The sequence below is a fragment of the Suricata suricatta genome, chromosome 1, assembly GCF_006229205.1.
Source record: "Suricata suricatta isolate VVHF042 chromosome 1, meerkat_22Aug2017_6uvM2_HiC, whole genome shotgun sequence".
Classification (NCBI taxonomy): domain Eukaryota; kingdom Metazoa; phylum Chordata; class Mammalia; order Carnivora; family Herpestidae; genus Suricata; species Suricata suricatta.
The window spans coordinates 37697293-37722456 of NC_043700.1; the positions used below are offsets into that span (position 1 = coordinate 37697293).

The window sequence follows — 25164 nt, forward strand, 5'->3', positions numbered from 1 at the left end:
TGTGAGATAGTAGCGTTTCATTCTTTGCTTGTGGCTGTCTAGTTTTCCCAGCACCATTTATTGAAGAGGCAGTCCTTTCCACATTGTATGTATCGTCTTGCTGTCTTTGTAACTTATTTGACCATATATGTGTAGGTTTATTTATGAGCTCACTATTCTGGTCTGTCTTTGTATTTGTTTTTTTATTTAATTTTTTAATGTTTACTTTTGAGAGAGAGAGAATGTGAGAAGGGGAAGGGCAGAGAGAGAGGGGGACACAGAATCTAAAAGAGACCCCAGGCTCTGAGCTGTCAGCACAGAGCCTGATGCAGGGCTTGAACCCACAAACTGCGAGATCATGATCTGAGCCAAAGTTGGAGGCTTAACCGATTGAGCCACCTAATTGTCCCTGTGTCTATTTTTTATGCCAGTACTATACTGTTTTGTTTACTATAGCTTTGTGATGTAGTTTCTTAAAATTTACATTATTTTAGAGTGAGGAGGCATAATGGCAGAGAGAAAGAGAGAGAGAGAGAAGAGAGAAGAGAGAATCTTAAGCAGGCTCCACACTTAGCATGGTGCCCGATGCAGGGCTCCATTCCATGACCCTAGGATCATGACCTGAGCTGAAATCAAGAGTTGGACGCTCAACTACCTGAGCCACCTAGGTGCCTCTGTGGAGTAGTTTGATATCAAGGAATGAAGATATTTTTTATATTAAATTCTGTATTTAATGTAGTTTCTATACTCAATTTAATAAATCAATTTAATATATTTTCTGTATTGAATCATTTTTTGTATTAAACTTAGCCTTTTATGTTTGGACCTGAAATTCATCTGAAATTAATTTATGTGTGTAATATAAATTGATAAAGATCAAAGTTTATTTGTTCTGTGTGGATACACAGTTGTCCCTGTTCCATTTATTGAAAAGACTGTTGTTCCTACCTATGTGAGATATCACATATCCTTATAAGTATGAATCCACTTTTGAGCATTCTAGTAGATTCACTTGGTTTGGTCTATGCTTATACCACGCTGGTTTAATTTTTTAAGAAAAGTACTGATATCTGACAGAGCATTCTTGTTCTTCAAGAAAGTCTTGACTTGTCTGGACCTGTTACATTTCTATGTAAAGTTTTAGAATTAGTCAAGTTTCATGCCCCTAACCCCCCCAGTAAAGTTTTGGGATTTCAATTGGGACTGCACTGGATCTAAGTTAATTTGGAGCCAAAAGATAATCTTTACTGAGTCTTTCTCTAAGCCTTTTAAAATATCTTAATAAAGTCTTAAAGATTTTTTTTTCAGATCCTCAGAAGTCTTACATATTTTTTGTTAGATCTATTGCTAGGCACTTCATATTTTAAAAAAAAATTTTTAATGTTTATTTATTGAGAGAGAGACAGAATGTGAGTGGGGGAGGGGCAGAGAGGAAGGGAGACACAGAACCCGAAGCAGGCTCCAAATCCTGAGCTGTCAGCACAGAGCTGGACATGGGACTTGAACTCAGAAACAGCAAGGTCATGACCTGAGCTGATGCTTAACTGACTGAACCACCCAGGTGGCCCATCAGCACTTTTTATTTTTTATACGGTTGCAAATATTACCACTCTTTAGCTATTATATAGAAATGTAGTTGCTTTTCTGTATGGTGAATTGACTTACTGCATTAGAGAATTATTCTAACAGCTTCTCTGTAAATACCTTTGGATAGTTTACAAACATAATCATATCATTTGTGAATACTGACAGCTTTGTTTCTACCTTTCTAATCCTTATATAATTTACCTATTTATGCCTACAACGCCGGCCAGTTCCCAGTTTTCTGTTGAATAGAAGTGCTGATGGTGGGCACCCTTGTTTCTAATTTCAAAGGGAAATTCTCTGCATTTAGTATGATGTTTCCTATGATATTTTTGGGAGAGAGTAGATAACCTAATAAAGGAGAATGAAGTGACCTTCTATTCCTGCTTTCCTTAGGGTTTAAAAAAATTTTTTTAATGTTTTATTTATTTTTGATACAGAGAGAGACAGAGCATGAGATAGGGAGGGGCAGAGAGAGAAGGAGGACACAGAACCGGAAGCAGGTTCCAGGCTCTGAGCTAGCTGTCAGCACAGAGCCCGATGCGGGGCTCAAACCTATGAACGTGAGATCTGACCTGAGCCGAAGCCGGAAGCTTAACCGACTGAGCTACCCAGGCGCCCCTCCTTAGGGTTTTAAATCATGAGTAGTGAATATTATTGAATATATTTTCTGCATTTATTGAGATGATGATATGATTTTTCTGTTTATACCAGTAATGTGAGAAATTAAATTCCTAATTTCAGCATGTTAAACCAGCTTAGTACCTGGGATAAAATCAACTTGATATTTTATATATTGCTGGATTCAATTTGCTAAATTTTTTTTAATGTTTTATTTATTTTTGATATAGAGAAAGACAGAGCATGAGCGGGGGAGGGGCAGAGAGAGAAGGAGACACAGAACCGGAAGCAGGCTCCAGGCTCTGAGCTAGCTGTCAGCACAGAGCCTGACGTGGGGCTTGAACCCACGAACGTGAGATCTGACCTGAGCTGAAGCCGGAGGGTTAAACCGACTGAGCCACCCAGGCGCCCCTCAGTTTGCTAAATTTTGAGTGGCAGTTTTATATCTGTGCTCATGAAAGAGATTAGTTTGTAATTTTCCTTTTTCATACTAATATTGTTAAAATAAGGCATTGAAATATTTTAATTTCATTCTGAAGTTCTCTGAGGACTAAAAATTGAGGATTTTTCTCTTTTTTTTTATGTCGAGGGCACAATTGCATTAAAACAGAATTATTTACTTTATTGCAGATAGTTCAAGGAGTATCAAATATTTGGAAACTGATTTCCTCTGGAAAACTTCAAATCATGCTCAGAATGTTTTGGTTTGGTGACTAATGAGAAAATTCCTTTATGTAAATTGTTTCATGAAACAAAAAAGAGTTCTTTTCAAAATATCTTGACAAGAATGTTGGTGGCATATATGTAATCTCATTTTTGGTAAAGCAATTTTTTTTAATGAATTAGATTTAAAATTTGCCCATTATTCCATTTCAGTTTCTAGATTAAATGTCAGTATGGAAAGAATTTTTCTTGTCTTGGATAACCATGATACTAATAATTTGGGTATTGAGTCAACAATTGAGTAGTGTAGTTTCTAGAAATAGTTCTCAATTTTAAAGTCTAAAGACAAGTGTTGCAAGTTCAGAGTAAAATCTATAGGAAAGCCACATGGGGTAAAACGTGTAATTTTGACTGATGTTAACTTTCTAAATTACATATATTCCTTTTTTTCTGCATTTACGTATTCTTTTTTTCAAGAATGTTCTCAGGGTGCCTGGGTGGCTCAGCTGGTTGAACGTCTGACTTTGGCTGCAGTCATGTTCTCACACTTCATGGGTTCGAGCCCCACGTTGGTCTCTGTGCTGACAGCTCGGAGCCTGGAGCCTGCTTCAGATTCTGTGTCTCCCTCTCTCTCTGTCCCTCCCCCACTTGTGTGTTCTCTCTCTCTCTCTCTCTCTCTCTCTCTCTGTCTCTCTCTCTCTTTCTCACACACACACACACACACACACACACACACACACACAGAATGAATAAATAAACATTAAAAAATAAGACAAATAAGAATGTTCAGAAACCACCTGGAAACCTTAATGGTATAACTTACATAGCTACAGGGACTCTTGGATCCCTAATTATTAAAAAAACCGAATTTCTCAGATAGTGGTGGGAAGGGAAAAGTTCCTGTCTCACAGGCTATATATGTGTGTGTGTTTTAATAGTTTTAATGTACACCTGAGTTATTAATATCATTTATAGTGAACATGATATATACTAATCAAATGGTAGCTTACCATTTGTGGTGGTCATAAGCTTATTAAAGAAATCCTAGAGTTTTAGAATGTGAGGCATATTAGCAACCATTGAATCTTAAGTTCCTTTTCCCTGAGATGAGACCAGTGACTTGCCTAATCAGAAAGGCACTTATTATTAGAAGTGGGACTTTATTTTTTCTTTATTCATTCCTTTATTCAACACAAATTTATTGAGTATCTAGTATGTGTGAAATATTGTTCTACATATGGGGATACAGTGGTGAACAACAGACGTCCTTCCTTCCTGGCATTTATATTCCAAAGTAGGAAACTGGCAGTAACAAAGAGCTATGTAATAAAATAACAGGCATTGAGAATTGGTGAGAAGAAAAATGAAGCAAAGAAAGGGAACAGAGATGACAGGGGATGCTGTTCAGGGCAGGATGGTCAAGAAAATCTCATGGAGAGTATGACGTTTGAGCAAAACCTTAATGAAATGAGGGGTAAGCCCTGTGGATATCTTATAGGAGAATGTTCTAGAAAAAGAACAGAAATCTCACATGTTGGGTGTGTTCCCAGAACAGCAAGGAAGTCACTGTGGCTAAAGCAGGTAAGAAGGGGAGAGTAGTTGGGTGTGAGGTGTGGGATGAGGCTAGGTGCCAGGTCATGGCTGGGGGCCACGGCAAGGACTCAGAGATCTATTCTAAGTGTGCAGGATGACAGTGGAGAATTGTGAGCAAGGAAAATACCATAGTCGGCATTCAGTTAAAAAAATTTTTTTATGTCTTTATTTTGAGAGAGAGACCAAGAGCAAGCAGGGGAGGGTCAGAGAGAGAGGGAGACACAGAATCTGAAGACAGGCTCTAGGCTAATGAGCTAGCTATCAGCACAGAACCTGACACAGGGCTTGCACCCATAGACTGTGAGATCATGACCTGAGTCGAAGTCGGATGCTCAACCCACTGAGCCACCCAGGCGCCCCTGCATTCAGTTTTGAAAGGTACACTCTGACTGCTGTAGAATAGTCTGGAGAGAGACCAGAAGGGAAGCGGGATGATGATGAGGTTCCTGCAGTTTTGTAGTGAGAGGCCAAGGAGGCAGGGAATTCTGATTAAGGAGTAAATTAGTGATCGCTTGATGGTTTCGTGAAATGTTTTAAAGGTAGAGAAATGAGATTTATAGAAGATATAAGTAGGAAATCCCAGGCACCTCAGCAGTTTCACCTGTTCCCTTTCACTGGACTAGCCCATATGAGAATGCTTTTCTAGGATTTAATTTTACTTTTCTTTTATGAAGGATGTTCAAGTGACAGTTTAAGACTTTTTCTGGGTAGATGATCATTTTCATCTGTGGTGGTACAAGGTTTGTTTACAGTGCACCTGCCCACAGGTGACTTTGTAGCTGATTTACTGTAAATGTCTGCACCCGGTTCAATCTCTGCATTGACTTTACAATTGCCAAGTCTTTTTGAGGTTAGATTTGCTTCAAGGTAGTTGGTGCGTTAATATGACTATTGTTGCTCTGTGTGTTAGCACTAAAGAAATTATCCTGGAAAAAAAGAGAATCTATTAGTTTGTGCCTGCTTGCAGCAGATAGTAGCTTGCATACAGAACGGTCTCAGAAATGCAGAGTAATGTGCCAGCTTGTTAAATGGACGAGAGAACAACTCTATCGGAGAGCAGTCTCTCTCGCTGTGGTGCAGTGACCCTGAATCTTGACTCTGAATTGACTCCAAAGGCAGATCCATCGGATTTTGTGAGTGCTGATCGTTGCCTTTTCCCCCACTTCTAGGATGAAAGGAATAGAACACATGTTAAATTAGGATTTCATTCACTAATAAAATATTCCTTTTCATGTAGTTTGTAAATGCAGGATGTTGCTCATGCTTATTTGCACAACTTTCAATGTTCTGTTGTTCTTATCTTTGAAAGAAAAATATACTACAGGATACACGTTTCAGATGACTGTTTTTATTTATTTTTTTAAAGTTTATTTATTTTGAGAGAGAGTGAGCCAGCAGGGGAGGGGCAGGGAGAGAGTGAGAGAAAGAGAGAGAGAGCCCCAGGCAGGCTCCACATTGCCGGCCTGGAGCCTGACATGGGGCTCAAGCTCACGAACTGTGAGATATGACCTGGGCTGAAATCAAGAGTTGGGTGCCCAATCAACTGAGTCACCCAGGCTCCCTCCTGAGGAGTCGGTTGAGAATCAGATTTTATTAGCTCAGGTCATGATCTCAATGGTTTTTGGGTTTGAGCCCCGCATCGGGCTCTCCACTGCCAGTGTGGAGCCTGCTTCAGATCCTCTGTCTCCCTGTCTCCTTGCCCCTTCCCCCCTCACTTTCTCCCCCAAATAAATAAACATTAAAAAAATAAAATGGGACTTCAGAGGCAAAATGTAAATGAGCATTTTACTTCTTCAATTTCTGTGACTCTCCCCCACTGCCGAATTACCAAGGGCAGAATGGAGTTGGTGTGCGTTAGTTTACACATCAGGTTGACGGTTTCCCACAAAACGGTCATATCATATTTTTAGGCAGAGCCCATAAATCTTCATTTTGTGAGCAGATCTTCCTAATGCCCCTGGAACCTAACCACCTGTAGCATGCCAAGTACAGTCTGAAGTGCATAGTCAGGAGTACTGGACAGCATCTTGACTGCAGAGATGCATTTGACTGCTTGCAGATGTTTCCAGTTGAGCCAGTGGTAAGGGTTTTAGTTCCTTATTAGGTATGTGGGAATTATGCTTTCGTCTAGTAGATAGACTTCAGATACTTAGGTCAGAGAGTACTTACGGGCAGCGTGTGAAACCTCGAAAATTTTGGGAGTTAGATCCTTTAAGGTGGACCTCTCTATTACATCTGATAGTTTCTGAAGACAGAAAGTGACAAACCACCAGTGTCCATCCCACTGCACACTCCAGGTCCTCCCTTGCAGACTCCCCTCCATTGGACATAACTGTTCTCTAGGGTTTCCTCCTTGGCCCACCCCTTAAGCTCACCACCAGGAAGCATCTCTCACAATCGTGACATTATCTAACCAGCAGACAAATGGCTGTGAAACTGTCACCTTCAGCCCAAACCTTTCCCTTAAGCTCTTGGTCCAGTTTGGTCCAGTTTGGTCATTTCTTCCTGCCACAGGGACCTCAAACTCAGCAGGTTCTCAATCAGACTCTCCTGTTGTCTCACAGTCTGCTCTCTCCCTGAGTGCTGTCTTGGGTGGTGGCCCCACCATCCATCTCCCAGTCACACAACCTTCCGTGCAACAGCAACTCAACAACCACGTCATAAATGTGTTTTATAATAAAGTTTCATTTTAAAATTTTTATCAAAGTAACTCATGCATATGGTTAAAAAGTCAAGTAGTACAGAATGTCTTAGAATAAACGCAATCCTTTCCTTGCCTCACTCCTCTCCATATCTGTTGGTTCTTGCCCGAGGGAACCACTTTTAGCTCCTGTAACTGCCTCTTCTAGTAATTGTCATCATATATTTATGTTCTGTGCTTACACGGTTATCTCCTCACTTACCAGTTTTGGACCGTGGCTATTCATTTCCTGCCATACTTTTCCATCCCTCCTCCCTTACCTAACATAGTTGGATCACAATTCTTAGTTTGTCTATTTTTGTAATTTAGGCAATATAGTTAGAATTTTATATCTTGCTTCATCACCTTTAGAGGGGATCACTTGTCCTGGACCCACAGGGTGAAGGTCTTAGCACATCCGTCCTTCCCTTTAGCTCTTCTCCCTCTTTTCCTCCCAACTTCTTCTGTCATGTGCATTGACTATAAGTTACCCAAACTGATACCACTTGTTTGACAAATCAATACATTTATTTTCCCTCAGAGCTTTGAGACATTGCTCCATTTTAGTCTCATATCCATCTAATTGGCCCTCCTAATTGGCCTATGCTTTCTCTTTGGGAGCCTTGACAATAATCTCTTTTGGTGTGGAGTTCTGAAATTGCCCCATCTTTTATTCAGGTGGGTGATATTCAAAATTTTGTTTATTTTCCATCATTCCTTTCCTAATTGTCTTATACTTTCTCTGCTCACTTTTTCTAGGACTACTGTTAGATGATGGACAAATGGACAAACTAGAAATTATTTTCCAGATGCCTATATTTTCTTTTCTTTCTTTCTTTTTCTTTTTCTTTTTTTTTTTTTTTTTTTTGGTGTTCTGGAAAGTTCTCTGTCTTATCTTCCAACCTTTTATTGATTTTTTTAAAAAATTCTTGTTTGTGCATTCCTTTCTTATTCTGTGATTATTTTTCCCCCTTAACATCCTGTACTCATTTTGTGGATGCAGTATTTTCTCAGCTCTCTGAGAAGAATAATCACATTGTAAAGACTTCTTCTTAAAGGTACAGAGGTTTCCCATATACCTTCTATCCCCATGCAGGCATAGTCTTTCCCATTATCAACATCTCCATCAGAGCAGTACATGTACTACAACTGATCAACCTACATTGATGCTTTCTTATCACCCAAAGTCTACAGTTTGCATTAGGGTTCACTCTTGGCATTATATGTTCTTTAGGTTTTAACAAATGTATAATGACTTGTGTGCATCTTTATAGTACGATACAGATTACTTTTTTCATACAGACTATTTTCATTGCCCATAAATCTTCTGTGCTCCACCAATTTATCCCTCAGCATCCATCCCCCCTGTAGTGATCTTTTAATTATCTTCATTTTTTTTTTACTAGAATGTCATATAGTTGGAATCATACTACAGTATGTAGTCTTTTCAGGTTGGATGCTTTCACTTTGTAATATGTATTTAAATTTCTTCCATGTCTTTTCATGGCTTGATACCACATTTCTTTTCAGTCCTGAATAATATTCTATTGTATAGACCTTTGTTTATCCATTCGCCTATTGAAGGACATCTCAGTTGCTTCCCAGTTCTGGCAGTCCTGAATAAAACATCTGTATCTATCCTTGTGCAAACTCTTACGTGGACAAAAGTTTTCAATTCTTTTGGTAAATACTAAGGAGCACAGTTACTGTATATTGTGGTAAGAGAATGTTTATTTTTTGTAAGAAACTATCAAACTGTCTTCTAAAGTGACTGTACCATTTTGCATTCACTCCAGCGTTGAATGGGAGTTCCTGTTCCTCTCCAGCATTTGGTGTTGTCAGTATTTGAGATTATGGCCATTTTTACACATGTGTAGTAGTACCTTGTTTTAATTTGCATTTCTCTGATGACATTTGATGTAGAATATCTTTTCATATGCTAAATCAGCAAATAGCTATCTGTGTATCTTTATTGGCAAGGTGTCTGTTAAGGCTTTTGGCCCACGTTTTAATCAGATTTTTTAGTTTTCTTGTTGAGTTAAAAAAATATTTTCTGCAGCCGGTGGCTTTTCTTCTCATTTTCTTGGTATTGTCTTTAGTGGAGCAGAAGTTTTTAACTTTAATGATGTTTAGTTCCTCTATTATTTCTTTAATGGATTGTACCTTCGGAGTTGAATCTAAAATGTCATAGCCAAGCCCAAGTTCATCGGATTTTCTCCTTTGAGGAGTTTTACAGTTTTTGCATTTTACATTTAGGTCTGTGATCCATTTCAAGTTAATTTTTGTGAAGGGTGTGTCTGGATTCATCTTTTGCATGTGAATGTCAGGTTGTTCTGGCACCATTTATTGAAAAGACTCTCTTCATTGTTTTGCCTTTACTCCTCTGTCGCCTATATTTATGTGAGCCTATTTCTAGGCTCTTTATTCTGTTTCATTGATCTAGTTGTTTATTCTTTGACCAATCCTGCACTGTCTTGATTACTGTAGTTGTAAACTAAGTCTTGAAGTCAGATAGTATCGGTCTTCCAACTTTGTTTTTTTCCCTTCAATATCAATTTGGCTATTTTAGGTTTTCTGCCTCTCTGTTGCAAACTTAGAATCAGTTTTCAATATCCCAAAATAATTTGCTGGGATTTTTATTGGAATTGCATTAAGTCTATAGATCAAGTTGGGAAGAATTGACATCTTGACAATATTGAGGCTTCCTAACCATAAATATAATATATGTTTCCATTTATTTAACTCTGATTTCATTGATTATAGTTTTGTAGGTTTCTTCACATAGATCTTTTAGATATTTTATTAGATTTATACCTATGTATTTTATGTTTTGGAATACTAATGAAAGTGGTATTGTGCTTTTAATTTCTAATTCCACTTGCTTGTTGCTTGTATATAGGAAAGTAATTGGCGTTTGTCTGTTACCTTGTATCCTGTGACCTTGCTTATGGGTTCTAGGAGTGTCATTGAAATTTGTATTCACTCAGATGAGAAGGGAGTACATTGACATCTCACTGTAACACTTCTGCAATGGACTTGGTATTGCATTATTCCATTTTGGATTCCTTCTTAATAGTTTTTTTTTAGTAGTTTTTCTTTTTTAAGTTATAAGAAGGCATGTAGGTGCATCTGGAAGGACACACATCAAATGTTAACATTAGTTACTTTGTGTGGGATAAGGAGCCAGAGTATCTGCTTTATGTATGCTCTGTTTGTTTTCCTAACCTACTTAAATTTTGAAATAAAATCTAGTAAAAATAAAAAAGCACATAACAACATAAATGTACAGACAACAGAATTATTTATTTAAAAAAATTTTTAATGGTTTTTATTTATTTTTGAGAGACAGAGACTGTGCGAGCAGGGGAGGGTCAGAGACTGAGAGGGAGACACAGAATCTGAAGCAGGCTCCAGGCTCGGAGCTGTCAGCACAGAGCCCAATGCAGGGCTCACACCCACGAACCATGAGATCATGACCTAAGCTGAAGCCAGACGTTTAACCAACTGAGCCACCCAGGCGCCCCACAACAGAATTATTTAAAGCAAATATCTCTGTAACCTACTGTCCAGATTAAGAAACAGGATCCTGCCAGTGGGATAGAAGCTCTCCTGCACACCTTCCCAATCACAGTGCCCCAATTCACCCCAGCGTGACCTCTATCCTTGGATTTATTTGTAGTTTCACCTCCTAAGTATAGATTCCTAATGACTTTTTAAAATTTAATTTAAGTGGAATCATAATACAGAATCATATTTAAGTAGAGTCATTCCTTTGTGCCTGGCTTCTTTTGCTTAATTTCATTTTTATGAGATTCATTCCCATGATTACATGAAGCATAGGTCCTTCATTTTAATTGCTGTAAAATAGTCCACTGTGTGAATATATGATAATTTATTTGGCCAGTCTACAATTCATGGACATCTGAATTGCTTCCAATTTTCACTATTATATAAAGAATGCTGCTAGAAACATTCTTATACAGGTATCCTGATAAATATGTACTCATATGTCTGCTAAGTATATATTGAGGAGTGCAACTGATGGTCATAGAGCATGTGTATCTTCCAACTTTATTAGATACTGTCAAACAGTTTTCTAAAGGAGCTGCACCAATTTATGTAACATATTGTCAAGTTAAAAAAATTGTTTTTCTGATGAGTATAGAGTGATCTTATTATAGTTTGTTTACAGTTTGCTAATGACTAATGAAGTTGAACTCATTTTTACATGTCAGTTGGCCCTTGGTATTTCTTCTTTGCTGTTGGGTTATCTTTTCCTTTTTGATTTGTGGCATTTCTTTAAACGTGTGTTTTGGATTCAGATTATCTGTCCCATGTATATGTTGCAAACATCTTCTACCATTCTGTGACTTTCCTTTTTACTTCTTTTAGGATATCTTTTAAAAAACAGATTTAAAAAAATTTTTATTGATCTGTATTTTTGGTTAGTGCTTTTTCTATCTTATTTAAGAAATCGTTTCCTAATCAGTGGTCTTGCTCTTTTTTCCTAAATGGTTTTGATTTGTCTCACATACTTAGGTCTTCAGCCTACCTGGAGTAGATTCTTGTACGTGGTGTGAGGTGGGCTTGAACCGCTGTACTAAAAACAAAAATAGACCCCAGCCCATATTTCTTTAATGATAGCAACATAGAAATCAAGCACACCGTGGAGGCGGGGCCTCATGTGGTTGAGCCTCTGCCGTGACCTCACGAGGTGCCTTCTAGCCATCCTAAGAACTTCGTCTTCTGTTCCTCCTGGTGGCCCCTTACTACCCACCATCATGTTTTTGGTCAGTACATTTTCAAAGATGCTTAGGAAATTAAAAATACTTTATCTTCTGGTCTGATAAGCATTCTGTTTAGCTGTAGTTTGACTGTATTCTATGATTCTTTTTATATGGTGAAACTAATACTTTTTTAAATTGCAGCTTACTGTAAAACAAAATCTAACACTTCAGCAGTAATAATGTTTGTCTCAGTATTGAAGTGCTACCCACATTGTAAATGTAGTCATGCTTTTAATGTATAGCAGGCCAATCTTTAATTTCACTAAAATTATTGGAACATGCAAGTGCGAATCTTGAAGTTGAGCTGAACTTGCTTTAGATATAATCTTTCTTATTCCCAGAAGACTCTTTCTATTCAGGGGGGAAAAAAAGAAGCAGCTTGGCATAGTGGTATTATTTTCTTCATACAGGTCTGTTGGAAAGAAAAGAAGCATACAGCTGGAAGGAATTTAAGATGTCATCTAGTGCAGAATATTTACCTCTAAGAAGTGGATTGTCCTCACTTTTAATATAATTCTGGAAAAGAAACCTCCATACCCTCTCCTGGTAATATTTAATATACTTCACTGTCAGTGAGTTTTCCTTATGCTATGTCTTAAGTCCATTTTCTTATTCTGTTTCAAATGGAAACAAGGAAATTGGGCCAACTATCTTGTGTCTATAATAATCCATCATCTACTTGATTACGAAATCCCCCACCAGCCTCTTTTCATGGTATATTCAAATATGTTTGTTTAGCTTCTTCTTTTAAGTCAGTTTGCAAGTCCTCTAATTACTGCTTCTTAGCCACCTGAATTTTCTCCATGTCGTCTGTAAGTTATGATTTATAGTCTCAAAAATGGAACCTAATACATTTGCCAAGGTATGACCAAATGCTGTTCTCTTAAACAAGACTTCTAACCTAATTTTTTTGGTGTGTGATGAAAAAATTTTTTAACTTATGGCTCTGCATGGCAGTTTGAACACACTTGTTTACCTCTGTTCCCTGAGACCACCCAAAATAATAGGTAACAATTAAAAAAGGTATAAATCCACATGGACAAAGAAAATGGGAGATGCAGCTTGGTAGGTGAGGGATATCAACACATTTTTGGAAGATGGAAAGCAATGGATAAATAGGAATTGAATTAGTGGAGGAGAGAAAACTGAAGGTCAAGTGCCCACAGAGCAGGGAAACTAGCCTGAAGACGTTGATTTGTGGTCAGGACCAGAAACTTGGAACCACAAGTTATGCCAGAATAGAGGTATGAAGGGTGAGGCCAAAAACTGGTGTTGGGTGGAAAGCCCAAACAAGGAGTAGTTAGACCTCTTTCATGCCAGGTGGCTGGACAAATACCTTGGTACATATATTTTCTAGGGAACGGAGGCTGGAAAAGCTGTGGACTTGGAAATAGCAGATACAGATGATAGTATGGATAAGATACCTTAGAGAAAACAGGAGTCTCCTATAAACATCTACATGGAAAGGTACTATTTCCTTTCTGGGCACTGAGGACAATCAGGTGCATAGTTCTTCATTCCTGAATTAGAGGATTTGAGGATTCTTTGCTGGGAAACTGACCTATTGAAAGACTTCTGGAGTCCTCCCATAAAATGGCTGGGTCCCTCCCATCCCAGTCATGCCATGTAAGTTGAGGTTTTGACACCTCACAATGGACACCACATACTTGAGGGCCATCTGTGACACGAACAAATGGAATAAAAACGAATAAGCAATTAGGAAAAGAGACTCACAGGAAACAGGGAAGAGCAGAGAGGGGGAAAATAACTCAAATAATTATAATTGACATTCTTTAAGAGATTAGAAAAGATTTTTGAAAGAAGGCTTGGAAATTAAAATAGGATTGTGGAAGTTAAAATTCAGTGAAATGTTGGAATGTTGATGACACTACCCATAAAATAGAATGAAAAGACAGAGATGGAAAACATGAGAGAAGAGAGGAGGAAATAAAGAGGCTTCTTTTCAGAAGTCCAAAATCTGACTAATATGCATTTTAGAAAGAAAATAGAGGAAATGCAAGGAAAAAATTTATAGAAGAATGTTACAGAATACTTTTCCAAAGTCTAGGGACATAAATTTCCATATGGAAAGGGTACATTAATTGCCCAGCACAATGAATAAAAAAAGACCATTTCCAGACACATCTAATAAAGTAAATTTAAAAAAAATTTTTTTCTAACAGTTTTCACAGAGAAAAAAGTACGTCACATACAGAAGCTTGGGAAGCAGGCTGATATCTGACTTCTCAACTGTAGTAGTGGAACCTCATATAAATACCTTCTAAATCTGAAGGGAAATCATCTCCAATCTGGAATCCTATACCTGGTCAAATTGTCAACCAAATGCAAGCGTGGAATAAGACTATTTTCAGACAGATATACAAAGTCTCAAAAATTGGTCTCTCGTGTGTGTTTTCTTGGGTAGTTCCTGGAGGAGGTGCTCTACTGAGGTGAAAAAATAAGCCAAGAATTATGCAGGAACTAGGAGGGAAGTGGGGGAAGTTCCATGATGGGAGGTAAAGAGAAATGACACATGGTATCACTGGTTAGATCTGGAGGACAACATTTCTAGATTGGACAGGAGGGTGGAGCGGCCGGGAGAGATGGGAACAAACAATAAGAAAGATCGCCTAAGGTGCTTATCTGTGATGGGATGAGTTTTCTAGTTCTGTCTTAGAGTTAGATATATTAAAAAATAAATAAGCAAATGAAAAAGTGAGGTAATTAACACCAGGAAAAACAAAAAGTTGTAGCAGAAATGAAATTTAATTGTAGTATACTATTGCCCAGCACAATACTATTGGGCTCAGTTATAAACAATATTTAAACAGATGTAATAATGTAATACAAATACTGAGTATTTTTGTAACCAGAAATTGTGGTATAGTTAAATTGAGAGGATTTTGGTGAGGGAGCAGAGGAACTACGTGTAGGAGGTGTGAAGTATGTGTGAAACTAAATTTTCATCTTCTACCATAGGAAGCCAGTAGACATTAAAAATGGGTAAGAAACAGCAGCTGGAGAATATTAGCTAAAATATGAAGGTAAATACTGAAAGAAATAGCCAGAAGGCTTGAAAGTGATTGCCTTTGGTCACTGGGACTGAAGGGGAGGAGGATGGGGAAGGCAAAGGACAACGGTTTTTAATTGCTTGCTTCGTAGTACCATTTGATTTTTAAATTATGTGCATGTATCATTTTGATAGAATTAAAATAAATTTACATGAAAGTATATTTGCATGTATGAATTGTTTTTAATGTTTGTTTATTGTTTTAGAGAGAGAGACAGACAGAAGAACAGTGTGAACAGAGGAGGGGCAGAGAGAGAGGGAGACACAGAATCTGAATGTGGCTCTGGGAGCGCTCAGCACAGAGCCCAGTGCAGGAGTCCAGCTCACAGACTGGGAGGTCATGACCTGAGCCAAAGTCACATACCTAACTGACTGAGCCATCCAGGTGCCCCATGCATGTGTAAATTTTTAATGTATCTTACAAAATATTTTTAAAAATTAATATTTGAGGAAAAACTACTAGTAGCAAGTTTTTGGAATATATTGAAAAGGTAACACATTTTTTAGTTTGTCGTGAATCATGAGTTTAGGATCATGGTTGGTATGATATTCAACATTGGAATTTGTGACAAAGTAGCTTTATTATTCACACATTTATTTATTCTAATACTTTATTATTATTGTCTAATTTATTCTCTAATATTTATTAAGCATTAGAAAAAGTGCCAGAATTATTGGAACTCAAATTTGCCTTTCTAGAGGAAAAATCCAGTTGTAATGAGATGGGAAAGTTGGCTCTTCTAATTTTTAATGATTTGTCTAGAGGGTCCCCGGGGTGGCTCAGTCAGTTAAGCATCTGACTCTTGATTTCGGCTCAGGTCACAATCTCGTGGTTTGAGCATTGCTTTGGTCTCTGTGCTGACAGTGCGGATCCTGCTTGGGATTCCTTTTCCCTTTCTCTCTGCCCCTCCCCCTCTCACACTGTTGATCTCTCTCTCAAAATAAATAAATAAGCTTAAAAAATAAGTGATTAGTGTTGAGTATGGTTTGATTGAAATATACTCCAGATCACCATTTACTTGAAATGTTTCACACTCAGTCCTGTGATGGTCTACTTCCAGACTTTCAGCCAGACAGAGTTGGTGTGGGCAATGTGTTAAATCGTACGTGTGAATTTCTTAATATAGTGCTTGGAAAATGTACCTGCTCTGCCGGCGTCTCCCGCCATCACCGTGATCGCTCTGGGAACGCATCCCACCCCCTCAGGGTCAGACAGCTGCTGTCTTGCCCTGCTTCCGTTTTTATGTAATGTTGCTTTTTTTCTTCAGTTCTTAGTAGTACTTATTAGTTAAAATTTATTGTGCATATTGGTGATCTATCTCTCTTTTTTCCCAGAAGTTTTAAAATTATTATTCCTTTGTTATTCCTTTGTTAAAAACCTTTTTTTAATGTTTATTTATTTTTGAGAGGGAGAGAGAGAGAGAGAGAGAGAGAGAGAGAGAGCGCGAGCGCACGTGCGAGCACGAGTGGGGGGAGGGGCAGGGAGCGAGGGAGACACAGAATCTGAAGCAGGCTCCAGGCTCTGAGCTGTCAGCACAGAGCCCAGTGCGGGGCTCAAACTCAGGGAACTGTGAGATCATGAACTACGTCGAAGTTGGATGCTTAACAGATTGAACCACTAGGCACCCCTAAAATTATTATTCTTGAATAAGTGAAAGTCCCTAAAGTATATTACGCTGTATTCAGCTAAATACCTAACTGCATTTCTGATTCCAAATGACCAGGCTTGAACCATAAATAAAGAGTAAGAGAATTTACTTGTCTCTTATTTGGGTACAAGTGTGTTAAACTTCAAAAAACCCAGCAAGTGGGGCGCCTGGGTGGCTCAGTCAGTTGAGCCCCTGTCTCTTGATTTCAGCTCAGGTCATGATCCCAGGGATGTGGAATTGAGGCCGCATTGGGCCTGAACATGGAGCCTGCTTGGGATTCTCTCTTTCTCCCTCTGCTCTTCTCCCCTGCTCATGCTTTCTTTCTCTCTAAAAAGAAAAATATGTATATTAAAAAAAATACCCCAGTAAGTGATGAGCAGACTTTCAGCAAAGCAGCGCTTTTATTTTATTATTCATCCTTTGGCATCACGGAACCTTCACTTAACTTTTTTTTTTTTTAGCCAGTTAGACTAGGATATCTTTTTGTATCTCTTATATTCTTAGGTGTAATTATACCAGGAGAGTCTACTTTGAGGCACTAATGAGTTTTCAGAAGATGTTTTTGGAAAATCACTGTCAGGTATTTCTAGGGAAGTGCCCTCTGATGATTCAACTCCTCTCTGCTCCGTCTGGGAAGAGCATCTTTCTAGTTCATTGGCTTCGTGATGCCACAAGAGCAGCCGGCACCCTGGTTGTTGATGTGGCACTGACGCAGGGGCCTTAGTTATAGAGGCAAGACCTCAGCTTGGTCGGATTTAGAGTTCTTTGCAAAGAGCAATGAGTTTAGTTTTTTAGTTTTCTTCTGAATTTGGATAGAGATCAAGACAACTTTGAAGATACTATTTCATTAACAAGTTAGCAGGGCTATATAAATAATTGCATGATAAGCAAGGAGTAGATGAAGGTCAGTGGAGAGAAAAGCAGAAGCTTTGTCTAGTCCCTTTCAGTACCCTGAGTCTGGCCATCTGTACTTATCTGCAGTATCTGGTAGGAATCAATTCATTAAGTACAGCCTTGCCTCTGGCGGGCCATCAGTTGCTATGGATTGAAAGAGATTGGGAATTTGTCACATGAGAAGGGCCATTTTTTTCTTTTTTTAAAAGAAGTTTTCCTGAGAAGTTAATATATCCTACAAAGCAACTATTTGAAGTATACAATTAGATGGTTTTGGTATATTACAGCATTAGTTTTTTAAAAATTATGGTAAAATATGTATAATAAACTATCATTTAAACTATTTTGAGAACCTTTAAAAATATTTATTTATATATTGGAGGGGAAGGGCAGAGAGAAAGGGCGAGAGAATCCCAAGCAGGCCCCACACTGTCAGCACAGAGCCTGTCCCGGGGCTCCGTCTCACAAATTGTAAGATCATCTGAGCCCAAATCAAGAGTTGGACACTTAACTGGCTGTGCCACACAAGTGGCCCCCCAAATTTTCTAATTAAAAAATAAATGTTAAAAAATTAATACACATAACATTTACCATCTTAACCGTTTTAAAGTATACAGTTGTTCACTTGAGTTCAGTGTCATTAAGTATATTTCCATAATTGTGGAATCATCATCACCATCCATACACAGAACTCTTTTTAACTTGCAAAACCCATTAAACAGTAATCCCATTCTTGCCTCCCTCCATCCCTTGGCAACTACTATTTTACTTCCAGTCTCTGCGGTTTTGACTGCTCTAGGTGACTTCTATACGTGGAAGCATCCAGTATATTTGTCTTTTTGTGTTTGACTTATTGTACTTGGCATGCCTTCAGAGTGCATCCGTGCTGTAGCATATGCCAGAATTTCCTTCCTTTTTGAAGTTGAATAACATTCCATTGTATGGATATACCGTCTTTGGTTTATTCATTCATCTGTCGATGGGCATTTGAGTTGCTTCTCTGTTTTGGCTACTGTGAATGATGCTGCTGTTAATATTGGTGTTTAAGTATCTGTTCATGTCCCAAAAGGCCAGTTTCTGACCATTTGCTTTAGGTCACTATAACACAGTAGAAACTAAAAGAATTACAGTTATAGTCTGGGGTATGTTGCTGTGCATTGTCGTTCAGGTATGTATATGTTTCATAAGGACTTCATGGTGAGAGATGCTTGGAGAACATACGGAGAAGAGAGAGCATAGGGGTTAACTCTGTCCTGCAAGGCAAATGTGATTTTCATGCCATAGGAAGACGGTGCCAGGCAGGGGAGAGGGAGCATCTCTATGGAAATGGAGCTACTACTTCTTTTTCCCCTTTGCTAAACGGATTAAGTTTGAGCAGGAAGCCACGCTTAGACAAATGTCGCTCTGACACATAGTTTCTGGATGGCTCACAGTTGATGGCCATAACCACACTCGGTAAACATAACCCAAACTTATTTAGGGGCCAGTAGAATAGTTTAACCAACTATTCTATGGAAGCGTAGGGAAGTAGGGGTTTCATGCAGGCTAGTTTTTGTTACACTTCTTTCTAGTAACTCTGTAACAGGAGTACTTGTCCTCTGCTCCAGATAGTCCCATGAATGATTGTTCACAAGAGTACAGACCTGGGAGAACGTATGTTGCTGTGTGCCACCAGAGGATATTCCCAGCATCTGTTTCTAAATGGTTTGGTGGCATGTTTGGTTAAGAAAATTCTAGTTTGGCTTTATGACCAACCCGTAAATCTTAATGATACTCCCCTATTTCAGTGGAGAGTTATGTGGCATAGCTGTTCTAACAGTTCTGTTGAGGTTCATGTTCACAGATTCCTTGATATCTGAGGTAAAGGCAGAGCTATTGTTAGGAAGGATAGCATCTGATGATTTGTGTGTGGTCAGCAGCTTCCACAAAGATTGATTGCTATAGCAAGAATAAGACGGACATGTGAGCATTTCATTCCCATTTTTGGGAAGGAAACAAAGGAAATAATAATATTAAAACACAAGCCATAGGCATACATTTAAGCTATGTTTAACTCACTTATCAAAATATACTTAAATATTTTAATATATTTAAAGAAATATGTTTAATATCAGTGAATACAGAAATTGGATAGAATACTAAAAAGTAAGTGTAGTGAATTTATCCACATACATATATTTGTATAATTGAATTAAATATTTAAAACATATTGAGCCTTTCTTTGCTTACTTATAAATTTTTTTATTGTGTTAAATTAAGAGAAAAACACTATACCAATTTGAGCGAATCCTATGGCAACTATATATCCTGAATTTTTCTGGGGTATTTACATTTCAAACTCTACCATACTCCATAACTAAACTTTCAATTTATATACTGTGTGTCTTGTTTATTTGCATTTGTGTGTTTTGTTAAATTATTATAGAAAAATTAGATTGTCATATCTATTCCTCAGATCTTCCATTCTTGACTGCCTGGAGACTTTGGGTAGAAAAAGTGTATTATTGTAGTTTATTCTGATAGTTTGACTCATTTACTCCTTCAAGTTTTTTTTTCCTCTTTTGTTTTACTACCTTACCTATTTAATATACTCATTTCATTAATCCAGAAACATTCACTGAATGTCTATTATGTTGGGAGCCCTGTAGTGGGCCTTGAAAGGGAGTAAAAAGGCAGTCTGTGCTGTCAGCACCCGTGCCGTCCACTAACTCCGTTGGCACAATCAGTGGTGCCATTTTATATTTTCTCAGCATCAGTTATTACCAAAGAAAAAAACTAGGGTCATAGGAAGAGACCTGCTTTTCTAGGTTAAGTCTGAGACAATTCATACAATCTCATTCTCTATGAAATTCTTATCTATGGATTTATTAAATCTTCAATGAAATGTTAATTGTTCTGTAGAAAAGTCTTTTATTTTCTGAGATTTCATTCCATTGCTTTCATCTCTACTCAATCAAGAGAATATCCTACATCCTGCTAAAGCAGAGGAGATATCAAATATGGTGATCATTTAACTACTGTGAATGGGACTCCTTGAACAGGGGAGGCTCAACTTTTGGTCAGTCAGGTCCAGAAATAAAACCTTAACTGTTTCATTGGGAAAAATACGTATTTTCAGCTTTAGGGCTGATATGGGAGTGGCCTTGCTTCATTCCTACCCCTGGAATCTCTGTGAGGATGTGGCTCAATTCTCATCCTAGGAACTAAGTTACTGAAAAATAGCAACTGAAAGAATGGGCTGGTTTCTTCCCTGGTGCCCCCATCTTGTCTTTGAAAGCTTTTCTCTTTTAAAGGAAAGAGGCCTAAAGTCCCTTCTATAAGTTATAGTCTGTTTAATTGTTGTCTTCTCAGTGGGCTTTTCTTACTTCTTAGATACATACACAGCCTCCATTTGGAGGATGAGGCTGTGTGTCCATAGTGTCCCAGCAGGATGGATCAGACCTACAGTATAGACAGTCAAAATTCTGTGCCAAAAGTGTTTGAACTTTTATCTGCTTTTAACTTTTATCAATCTACCACTGGTATTCTCGCAGCATAGGTACAGGGCCATATTCCATATTTCCCTAGAAATGTGATGAAATATTTGGATAAGCCAGTTTCATCTAGAATTTGTAACATCAGAGTGGTTTTTAAAAAAGAAAGTCACTAGCCCAGGTGCATGTTTGTTTGAGGTCAGCTTTGGTTTAGTTTTATATATTTCAAAAAGGTGGGGGGGAAACCCCTACAGTTTTCTTCTTTCAGAGCTATTAGGAAGCGCTATAGTTTTTTTTCTTCACTATTGGAGAAAAAAATTTTAATTTTGTATTCTTATTACTTTAAACATCTGCGTTTTTATGTTTATGTTCAGCATTTCAGTAATAAAAATTACTTAGTGATAATTTTTCCTAGTATCTTTTAAACTATTTTTAAAAAGTTGTGGAAATAAATCCTACTCAATTATATTTTTCTTAAGATTGAATTAGAGAAATAAAATCTTAGTCTCCTTGGTGGTAGCACATATCTCAGCTGTCTGCTTTGCTTCATTTTGTTGCCTCTGGCAAGGAGCAGATTTATTATTTGGGCTCTGTCTAAATCTATAGTTTGACAGCCATGTCCTTGTAGTCACCAAAATATTTTCCCCCATAAACCAAATAGCAGCAAAAAACCTGTAAAAAAGTTACAGTCATGTCTCCGTAATAGAAAACCCATTACATTAGCAGTGTCAGGTTATAATGTAGTTTGCATTTAATGATGGAAATCTACTTTCCCTATTAGAAAAATTAACAAGCACAAAATATTTACTCAATAAGAGCTAGTACTTTATTTTAAGCCTTGTTTTGGGGATCCTCAAGACCATTCACACATGTGGAGATTCACTAGAAGGACTCACAGGATCACCATATAGCTCCCGTATGGCTAAAATGGATTCCAATGACACAGCCCGATGTAAGGGGAAAAGACACAGGTCTTGGAGTCTGGAGGTATCCATGTGCAGACTTCTTATGCTCTCTCTGTGAAAGGTTGCAAAGAATGCACCCTTCCTAATACTGCAAAATGCAGCCACCTATCTGCACTATTTCTGCCAACAGAAGCCCACTTGAGACTCAGAGTTTAGGGTTTTTACTGGGGGGGATGGTCATGTAGGCATTCTCTGCCTAGTAACCCCTACTAAAATTCCAGGTGCTTAGAAAGGAAACAGGTGTTCACCATAAATCACACTGTTTATACCAACAGCCTGGGCACAGCAGAACAACCTGATCAGTCAGGGAACTGTTCATATCAGTATAGAGAAGTTTTCAAGGGCCAAATTCCCAGATGCCAGCCAAGGGCCAACCTTGCAAATTGGCCTTTCTAAAGACGGCAGCCTCCGGCCTGTTTTCCCACACAGGCCTACATTTCAGTGTGTGAACAGTTTGCAAAACTACACTGAACTTTAAGTGATAGCGATGGAGGAAGGCAGTGTGATTGTTTCTCTGAATTGTTATCAAGAAGATGAGACTTTGCATTTGATTAAGGTCTCTGGAGCCAAAGATGATTTCTCTGTATAATTTACTTTTATTTTTAGAAACTCCCTAAGCCTAATATTTTTAAAATTACAATTCAGTCTTAATCTGGGTTACATTTTGCCTATTCAGGTGACTGCTTCTGAATCTGTTGGATTTGGGCATCAGGCAGTTTAAATTGGTTTAATTGCCAGTAGCTTAACCTAGACCATGCTACCTGCTTGTTGCTGAACTATCTCACCTGTGGGTGGATATTCTTGGAGGCGCTCTTACCTGTCTGACATTTCATTGTGGAAGTATGAAATGAAATTGGATTTACCAGGAAATAGATCTGGACTCCAGGGATCGGCTTCAGTAAGTGCTTATAATTGTTATATTTATAACATCAGTCCAACAGTTTTAGAGTCATTTAGGCAACTAAAATAATTTAGAAATTATGTTTTCTTTTTGTTTTGTTTTGAATAACAACTATTCTTAAAGATCAAATGAATTAAGAGGTTGAGGGTAGGTACATAAATAAAAATGATGGACTGGTGAAGAAGTGGCTAGCAGTAGAGGCTGCCTATTATATTGCCTTCATTCTAAGAGACATGAATGTATTTTTCTCCTCCGCACAGATTCTTAAAACTCCCCCATAGAGATTAATCATCATCCCTTGTCTCTGTAACTCCATTAGGATTTCACAAGGTGTCATTCACAACTCGAGGAGGTTGAAAGGAGGGAGGGCAGCAAACACTTGTGGAGGAAAAAGGAAGATAGGCTGGGAGATCTGTGGTCTGGGAGGCTGTCACAGGGACCATAACATTGAACCTGCTGCTGAAAATACTTAATGATCCCTTTGCCACTAACACAGTTTTAATCTTCTATGAAATGAACATTCTCCTTTCTTGGTTTGGCTTAAGTGACACAGCTCTCATTTGACTGAAAGTGTTTTCTTCATAGGGAATTAGTTTTCCTTGGGCTTATATAATAGGCTTCAGTGAACAGTCTTACTGTGTGTGTGTGCACATGTGTGTGTGTGCATGCATGTGCACATGGGTGTATCCTTGTGCTTTCTTTCTTCTTCCGTGGTTACTTACAATAAAATTCTTGTCAAAACCAAGTGGTTCACAGAAGGGAACATGTCATTTAAATGCTTCTTTTCCTTCTATTAAAAACTAGACAATCTCTTTGGATAGGAAATATTTTCCATAATAAAATCTGCCCATGCCAGTTTCAAAAGATGTGCTTTTGTATAAGCACGTCTTGTCTCCATTCCAGTATTTGTTGATAACTGAAGACCTTTTCTGTCAAATGCCATGAGATTCAAGTGAGAACTGCCAAAAGCGCTATTTGACAAGAGCCTGATGGGACTTCATTTAAAAGTGACCCTCCATTCTTCCATTCAGTCCAGACATTCATTTTAAGGAATAGTAATATAGAAGTGTTCAAGAATTATACTTATTTTCTATTACAGAATACATTTTTATTAAAAGAAATATTGAAAATCTATATGAGCCAAACTAACAACAGCAAAAATTCTTTATTACTCTACTATTCAGAGAAAATATGTATGGCCGTGCAAATGTGCTGATGCATAGTATGACTTACAGTGGGGGCAACAATGAATAAAGGTCAGTCTTTCTTTACGTGACCTACAGTCTGGGGACAGGGCGGGGGTGGGGGTTGAGTGAACAGTCAAGTGCAGCACAAGGTGAGGGGGGTCCCACAGAGCTTTCTGGAGGGTGGCATCTAAGCTGATGAAGAATGCATAGGGATAATTCAGAGGTGGTGGAAGGTGAGGAAAGACTTCCAGGAAAAGGAAGATGACGAACAAAGCTCTACAGGTGAGGGGAAGTGTGATACGTTGAGAAATCTGTGACATAAATCAGTGTGGCTGAAGCACAGAATCCAAGAAGTGAGGGCTGAGAGTTGAGGCAGGGAGGTTACTGGAGATCAGATCACGAAAAAACCTCACCTACTGTGTTAAGTTTGAAAGTGTTCATTTTGGTATTTTTCACTTCCAGTCTCTTCTATGTAATGGTCTCTCCTTAGTTGTAATCAGACTGTAAACATTTATTCACTAACAGATTTATAAGGATTTCCTATGGGTCAGAAGCTTTAAACTCAAATTTCATCATTTTTTACCAGTGGACCAGTGTGGTGGGAACCCAGCAAGGAAGGGGAGAGGGGTAGAAGCCCTACTTTATCATCCCGACCTAGGTGGCAGGGTAGTCTAAATGCTCTTATCCATGTTACCATGTAGCCCTTAGGTATTTTAAGCATCTGTACAGCAATCCAGCAGATGGAAGGACCGTAGTTAACTCGATAGGACATACTTTTTGGTTGCATATTTAGGTTGTTAAGACTATTTTGGTAGCAAGGCACAAACTTCCAAATAACATATGGGGCTGGGATGGTTTAAAGAACCACAAGAGGGAGCCACAAATCTCACAGGAACCAGAAATGTCCATTTCTCAGGATCTACACTTGTTAGTGTTGCTGTCTTATTACCTGTTTAGCATTAGGACTTTGTGATGTTTAACCTAGTGTTTTGTGGCTTTACTACTCCTTCTGTGTCTCTGAATGTATCACTATGTATGTAACACTAATTCACTGTTTCTTCATTCAAGAGGGAGGAGTCCGACGTGCCCAACTACTTACCACCACTCTTGATACTTTC

The 25164-nt window shown here is 38.3% G+C and overlaps 1 protein-coding gene across 4 annotated transcripts in view; it reads left to right on the forward strand.

Moving 5' to 3' along the window:
• CSGALNACT1 (chondroitin sulfate N-acetylgalactosaminyltransferase 1) overlaps window positions 1-25164 on the forward strand; it is a 252405-nt gene that overhangs the window by 109211 nt on the left and 118030 nt on the right. Inside the window, exon 1 of one of the 4 annotated variants that reach the window (XM_029936852.1) lies at window positions 12424-12453. The exons of the other annotated variants lie outside the window; for them this stretch is intronic. The gene's annotated coding sequence lies outside the window, so the exon portion shown is untranslated. Of the gene's footprint in view, window positions 1-12423; window positions 12454-25164 lie in introns of those variants that run through there. 4 annotated transcript variants of the gene reach the window in all.